The sequence below is a fragment of the Delphinus delphis genome, chromosome 3, assembly GCF_949987515.2.
Source record: "Delphinus delphis chromosome 3, mDelDel1.2, whole genome shotgun sequence".
Classification (NCBI taxonomy): Eukaryota; Metazoa; Chordata; class Mammalia; order Artiodactyla; family Delphinidae; genus Delphinus; species Delphinus delphis.
In genome coordinates, this window is record NC_082685.1 from 49,311,382 (window position 1) to 49,319,377 (window position 7,996).

Genomic DNA, 7,996 nt, shown 5'->3' on the forward strand with positions numbered 1-7,996 from the left:
CAAAAGCTTTGAAGTTTCATTAGGTCCCATTTGTTTATTTTTGTTTTTATTTCCATTTCTCCAGGAGGTGGGTCAAAAAGGATCTTGCTGTGATTTATGTCATAGAGTGTTCTGCCTATGTTTTCCCCTAAGAGTTTTAGAGTGTCTGGCTTTACATTTAGGTCTTTAATCCATTTTGAGTTTATTTTTGTGTATGGTGTTAGGGAGTGTTCTAATTTCACTCCTTTACCTGTAGCTGTCCAGTGTTCCCAGCACCATTTATAAAGAGGTTGTCTTTTCTCCATTGTATATTCTTGCCTCCTTTATCAAAGTTAAGGTGACCATATGTGCATGGGTTTATCTCTGGGCTTTCTATCCTGTTCCATTGATCTATATTTCTGTTTTTGTGCCAGTACCATACTGTCTTGATTACTGTAGCTTTGTAGTATAGTCTGAAGTCAGGGAGCCTGATTCCTCCAGCTCCGTTTTTCGTTCTCAAGATTGCTTTGGCTATTTGGGGTCTTTTGTGTTTCCATACAAATTGTGAAATTTTTTGTTCTAGTTCTGTGAAAAATGCGATTGGTAGTTTCATAGGGATTACATTGAATCTGTAGATTGCTTTGGGTACTATAGTCATTTTCACAATGTTAATTCTTCTAATCCAAGAACATGGTGTATCTCTCCATCTGTTTGTATCATCTTTAATTTCTTTCATCAGTCTCTTATGGTTTTCTGCATAAAGTTATTTTGTCTCCTTAAGTAGGTTTATTCCCAGGTATTTTATTCTTTTTCTGGCAATGGTAAATGGGAGTGTTTCCTTAATTTCTCTTTAAGATTTTTCATCATTAATGTATAGGAATGCAAGAGATTTCTGTGCATTAACTTTGAATCCTGCTACTTTGCCAAATTCATTGATTAGCTCTAGTAGTTTTCTGGTAGCATCTTTAGGATTCTCTACATATAGTATCATGTCATCTGCAAAGACAGTTTTACTTCTTCTTTTCAGATTTGGATTCCTTTTATTTCTTTTTCTTCTCTGATTGCTGTGGCTAAAAATTCCAAAACTGTGTTGAATAAGAGTGGTGAGAGTGGGCAACCTTGTCTTGTCCCTGATCTTAGTGGAAATGGTTTCAGTTGTTCACCATTGAGAACGATTTTGGCTGTGGGTTTGTCATATATGGCCTTTATTATGTTGAGGTAAGTTCTATGTCTACTTTCTGGAGGGTTTTTATCATAACAGGTGTTGAATTTTGTCAAAAGTCTTTCCTGCATCTGTTGAGATTATCATATGGTTTTTATCATTCTATTTGTAAATATGGTGTATCACATTGATTGATTTGCATATATTGAAGAATCCTTGCATTCCTGGGATAAACCCCACTTGATCATGTTCTATGAACCTTCTAATGTGTTGTTGGATTCTGTTTGCTAGTATTTTGTTGAGGATTTTTGCATCTATGTACATCAGTGATATTAGCCTGTAGTTTTCTTTTTTTGTGACATCATTGTCTGATTTTGTTATCAGTGGATGGTGGCCTTGTAGAATGAGTTTGGGAGTGTTCCTCCCTCTGCCATACTTTGGAAGAGTTTGAGAAGGATAGGTGTTAGCTCTTCTCTAAATGTTTCATAGAATTCACCTGTGAAGCCATCTGGTCCTGGGCTTTTGTTTGTTGGAAGATTTTTAATCACAGTTTCAAGTTCAGTGCTTGTCATTTGTCTTTATATTTCTATTTCTTCCTAGTTCAGTCTTGGAAGGTTGTGCTTTTCTAAGAATTTTTCCATTTCTTCCAGGTTGTCCATTTTTTTAGCATAGAGTTGCTTGTAGTAGTCTCTCATGATCCTTTGTATTTCACTAGTGTCAGTTGTTACTTCTCCATTTTCATTTCTAATTCTATTGATTTGAATCTTCTCCCTATTTTTCTTGATGAGTCTGGTTAATGGTTTATCAATTTTTTTAACTTCTCAAGAACCAGCTATTAGTTTTATTGGTCTTTGCTATCATTTCCTTCATTATTTTTTCATTTATTTCTGATCTGATCTTTATGATTTCTTTCCTTCTGCTAACTTTGGGGGTTTTTTGTTCTTCTTTCTCTGACTGATTTAGGTGTAAGGTTAGTTTGTTTATTTGAGATGTTTCTTGTTTCTTGAGGTAAGATTGTATTGATATAAACTTCCCCCTTAGAACTGCTTGGCTGCATCCCATAGGTTTTGGGTCACTGTGTTTTCATTGTCATTTGTTTCTAGGTATTTTTTGATTACCTCTTTGATTTCCTTAGTGATCTCTTGGTTATTTAATAGTGTATTGTTTTGCCTCCACGTGTTTGTATTTTTTACAGATTTTTTTTTACTGTAATTGATATGTAGTCTCATAGCGCTGTGGTTGGAAAATGTACTTGATATGATTTCAATTTTCTTAAATTAAGCAAAGCTTGATTTGTGACCCAAGATATGTTCTATCCTAGAGAATGTTCCATGAGCACTTGAGAAGAAAGTGTATTCTGTTCTTTTTGGATGGAATGTCCTATTTATAGCAATTAAGTCCATCTTGTTTAAAGCATCATTTAAGGCTGGTGTTTCCTTATTTATTTTCATTTTGGATGATCTGTCCATTGGTTAAAGTGGGGTGTTAAAGTCCCCTACTATTATTGTGGTACTGTCGATTTCCACTTTTATGGCTGTTAGCATTTACCTTAGGCATTGAAGTGCTCCTATGTTGGGTGCATAAATATTTACAACTGTTATATCTTCTCCTTGGATTGATCCCTTGATCATTATGTGGTGCCCCTCTTTGCCTCTTGTAATAGTCTTTATTTTAAAGTCTATTTTGTCTGATATGAGAATTGTTACTCCTGCTTTCTTTTGATTTCCATTTGCATGGAATATCTTTTTCCATCCCCTCACTTTCAGTCTGTATGTGTCCCTAGGTCTGAAGTGGGTCTCTTGTAGACAACATATATATGGGTCTTGTTTTTGCATCCATTCAGGCAGTCTATGTCTTTTGGTTGGAGCATTTAATCCATTTACATTTAAGGTAGTTATCGATATGTATGTTCCTATTGCCATTTTCTTAATTGTTTTGGGTTTGTTATTGTAGGTCTTTTCCTTCTCTTGTGCTTCCTGCCTAGAGAAGTTCCTTTAGCGTTTGTTGTAAAGCTGGTTTGGTGGGGCTGGATCCTCTTAGCGTTTGCTTGTCTGTAAAGGTTTTAATTTTTCCGTCAAATCTGAATGACATCCTTGTTCGGTAGAGTAATCTTGGTTGTAGGTTTTTCCCTTTCATCACTTTAAATATGTCCTGCCACTCCTTTCTGGCTTGCAGAGTTTCTGCTGAAAGATCAGCTGTTAACCTTATGGGGATTCCCTTGTGTGTTATTTGTTGCTTTTCCCTTGCTGCTTTTAATATTTTTTCTTTGTATGTAATCTTTGGTATTTTGCTTAATATGTGTCTTCGCATGTTTCTCCTTGGATTTATCCTGTATGGGACTCTCTGTGCTTCCTGGACTTGATTGACTATTTCTTTTCCCATATTAGGGAATTTTTCAGCTATAATCTCTTCAAATATTTTGTCAGTCCCTTTTTCTTTCTCTTCTTCTGAGACCCCTATAATTCGAATGTTGGTGCTTTTACTGTTGTCCCAGATGTCTCTGAGACTGTCCTCAATTCTTTTCATTTTTTTTTCTTTATTGTGCTCTGTGGTAGTTATTTCCATTATTTTATCTTCTAGGTCACTTCTCCGTTCTCTGCCTCAGTTATTCTGCTATTGATTCCTTCTAGAGAATTTTTAATTTCATTTATTGTGTTGCTCATCATTGTTTGTTTGCTCTTTAGTTCTTCTAGGTCCTTGTTAATTGTTTTTTGTATTTTCTCCATTCTATTTCCAAGGTTTTGGATTAGTTTTACTCTCATTACTCAATTCTTTTTCAGGTAGACTGCCTATTTCCTCTTCATTTGTTTGGTCTGGTGGGTTTTTACCTTGCTGTTTCATCTGCTGTGTGTTTTTCTGTCTTTTCATTTTGCTTAACTTACTGTGTTTGGGGTCTCTTTTTCGCAGGCTGCAGGTTCACAGTTCCTGTTGTTTTTGGTGTCTGCCCCCAGTGGTTAAGGTTGGTCAGTGGGTTGTGTAGGTTTCCTGGTGGAAGGGACTGGTGCCTGTGTTCTGGTGGATGAGGCTGGATCTTGTCTCTTTGGTGAGCAGGACCACGTCCAGTGGTGTGTTTTGGGGTGTCTGTGACCTTATTATGATTTTAGACAGGCTCTCTGATAATGGGTGGGGTTGTGTTCCTGTCTTGCTAGCTGTTTGGCATGGGGTGTCCAGCACTGGAGCTTGCTGGTCCTTGAGTGGAGTTGGTTCTTAGTGTTGAGATGGAGCTCTCTGGGAGAGTTTTCACCATTTGATATTTCATGGGGTTGGGAGGTCTCTGGTGGACCAATGTCCTGAACTCGGCTCTCCCACCTCCGAGGCTCAGGCCTGACACTCGGGCAGAGCACCAAGACCCTGTCAGCCACACGGCTCCCATCTGCATAGTCTGTATCTGCTCCACCCCACCAGACGTCTGAGTCAACCTCCTCTGCGTCTGCTGTGTCAATCCAATAAATCTTTTGTTTGTTGTCTTCCTATTTATACTAAGCCAGGATAGGTTTGCATGCAACACAAAGAACCTTTAATAATGCCGATAGCCAAACAAAGAGTGAATATGTACTAAATATTGAAAAATACATATTACTTTCCACAATAAATTTAGATAATCCACCCTCTAATTTTCCAGAGACCTCCAGTTTCTTTTTATCCCCAACTTCATTGAAATATAATAGACATATAACATTGTGGAAATTTAATATGTACAACGTGATGATTGATATACATATATATTGCAAAATGATTCCCACAACAAGGTTAGTTAACACATCCATCACCTCACATGGTTACCTTTTTGTTTGTTTGTTTTGTAGTGAGAACTTTTAAGATCTACTTTGTTAGCAACTGTCAAGTACACAATACAGTATTAACTACAGTCACCATGTTGTATATTAGATCTCCAACTTATTGATCTTATAACTGGAAGGTTGAAACCTTTGGCCAGCTTCACCCATTTCTCCCACCACCTCCTCTACCCCTGGCAACCACCCATCTTACTCTCTACTTCAATGACTTCCATTTATTTTTTAAGATTTCATATATAAATGAGGTCATACAATATTTGTCTTTCTTTGTCTAACTTACTTCACTTAGCATTACATCCTCATAATTCATCTATATTGTTGCAAGTGGCAGGATTTCCTTCTTTTTTAAGGTTGAAAAATATTCCATTATATATATATATATATATATATATATATATATATATATATACCACATTCAACCATTGACAGACATAGGTTGTTTCTATGTCTTGTTTATTGTAATTAATGCTGCAATGAATGTGGAGGTACAGATATCTCTTTGAGATAGTGGTTTTATTTCCCTTGGATATATACCCAGAAGTAGGATTGCTGGATCATATGGTAATGCTATTTTTATTTTTTTGAGGAACCTCCATACTGTTTTTCTTTATGGCTACACCAATTTACGTTCCCACCAACAGTGCACAAGTGTTCCCTTTTCTCCACACCCTTGTTAGCCTTGTTATCTCTTGTATTTTGATCATAGCCATTGTAACAGGTGTGAGGTCATATCTCATCATGGCCTTGTTTTGTATTTTCCTAGTGATTAGTGATGTTGAGCACCTTTTCATACACCTGTCAGTCATTTTTATGTCTTCTTTGGAAAAATGTCTATTCAGGTTTTTTTAGGTCTTTTTCCTATTTTTTTAATAAAAAAATTTGTTTTTGCTATTGATCAGTATGAGCTCCTTATATATTTTGGAAGTTAATTCCTTACCAGATATATGATTTGCACATATTTTCTCCTATGCCATAGGTTACCTTTTCTTTTTGTTGATCATTTCAATACTGTGCTAAATTTAAACATCACATCCTCTTAATCAAAGTTACCTAAGGTTTCTATGATATTCATCATCTGACATGCAGACTGCTTCTTCCCAACAAATGTGAACCAAGAATCCCTCTTCATATTCTGAGTGCCTAACTTGTGCTTGGGAAATATATTTACTATAAGTAAAAGAATCAGTGTACTCCCTATGTGAGAGAGACATGCCCTATCAGAGCTTTGTCTTTAGCTTCACCTGTTTGTTGTACAATTTGAAATCTTACTTTCATGTTGGTAAAATAGCAAAACACAACACAACAAAACAAGCAACAACAACAAAAAAAAGCAGGTACCGAATCAGTACTGGATTTTGTGCACTACAAAGACAGACTGGTTTAAGATCTCCAGCAACCTATAGAGATTTTGAAGATTTCCCAATTGCTTTACAAGGCATGTTACTTCTCTTCCCACCCTCCAATAAGACCCCTCTCTGCAGCCAGCAGGAACACCTGTCTTTGTTTTGTTTTTTTTTGTTTTGTTTTTGTGGTACGCAGGCCTCTCACTGCTGTGGCCTCTCCCATTGCGGAGCACAGGCTCCGGACTCGCAGGCTCAACGGCCATGGCTCACGGGCCTAGCCGCTCCACGGCATGTGGGATCTTCCTGGACCGGGGCACGAACCCGTGTCCCCTGCATCGGCAGGTGGACTCTCAACCACTGTGCCACCAGGGAAGCCCTGGAACACCTGTTTTTGAAGATGAAGAATCTCTCACATCTTTACGGTGTTTTTGTTTTGTTTTGTTTTGTTTTTATGGTCCCTTCAGACTATTATCTCACTGTAACCTTTAATTGCCGTACAGTTGAAGTAACCTGGTCAGGCATTATTTTCTTCACATAACAGGTGAGGAAACTGAGGCTCAGGGAAGGTAATGGACATCATGCCTAAGATATGAGAGCTGATGGAGGCTGAGTGGGAGGTTGGTCCAACCTCCAACACAACTCTGCTGCCCTGTGACACCCTGAGGACACAGTCTACTGCATCGCTCTGTCCTCAATCCCAAAGTCCCTACCATGAAATCAGCACTTGAGGGAATTCACCTCTTGCTCTTTACAGAGATGCTGAGCAGAAAGAGTACTTCTATTAAAATATAATTCAAATTGTATAAGTTCCGCCTGCTACTTCCCATCTCATTCTGAACAAAAGCTAAATTTTAAAATTTTCTTACAATGGTGGCTGAGAACCTCCCTGAGCTACCCACATCACATTTCTTCTACTGCCACTCATTCCTTTGCTACCTCCACTCTAGCCTTCTGGGGTCCTTGCTGTTCTCTAACACTCCTGGAATGTTTTTTCCTCAGAGCCTTGCATTTATTCTATCTTTTGCCTAAAATACCCTTCCCCAAGACAGTCACTGGCTTGCCGGTTTGCCCCCTCAGTTCTTTAAATCTTATCTTTGAGATCACCTTTGCAGTGAGACCTTTGTTGGGTACTCTGCTTAAAATTGCACCTTCCGGGCCCACCATTTCTTATCCCTTTGGGCTGCTGTATTTTCCTCCATAGTGCTCATCTTTTAACACAATTTAAAACTTCTTCATTTATTTTGTTCCTTTTTCTGTACCCCGAATAGCCTATAAGCTCTATGAGGCAATAATTTTACCTCTTTTGTTCAATATTCCTGGAACTATAGTGAGAAATTAGAACAGTATCTGTCAGAGAATAACTGGTCAATAAATATTTATTGTGCTCTGTTTTAAGCAAAGAAATTAAAATCATAATATTTCTACTTAAGGACAAGATAGTAAGGATGCAAAGTTGGACATTCTGTGGTTCTTGCCTTCAAATAGCGCACAACCTTGATGCAGAAGATATGAGCACATAATCAAGTAACCAAACTCAGCATGATCTTGTGTAACACAGGCACAAACACAGTAGCATACAAACTGGGACAGCCATTAATGCTCCCTTGGAAACTCTGGGAAGACTTCTCAGTGGTAATAATATTCGAGCTGTATCTTGATAGATGAGAAAGGATTTGGAGACACAGAGGAAGTGGAGGAAGGGTAATTCAACCACAAGGGACAACTTAAATTAAAGC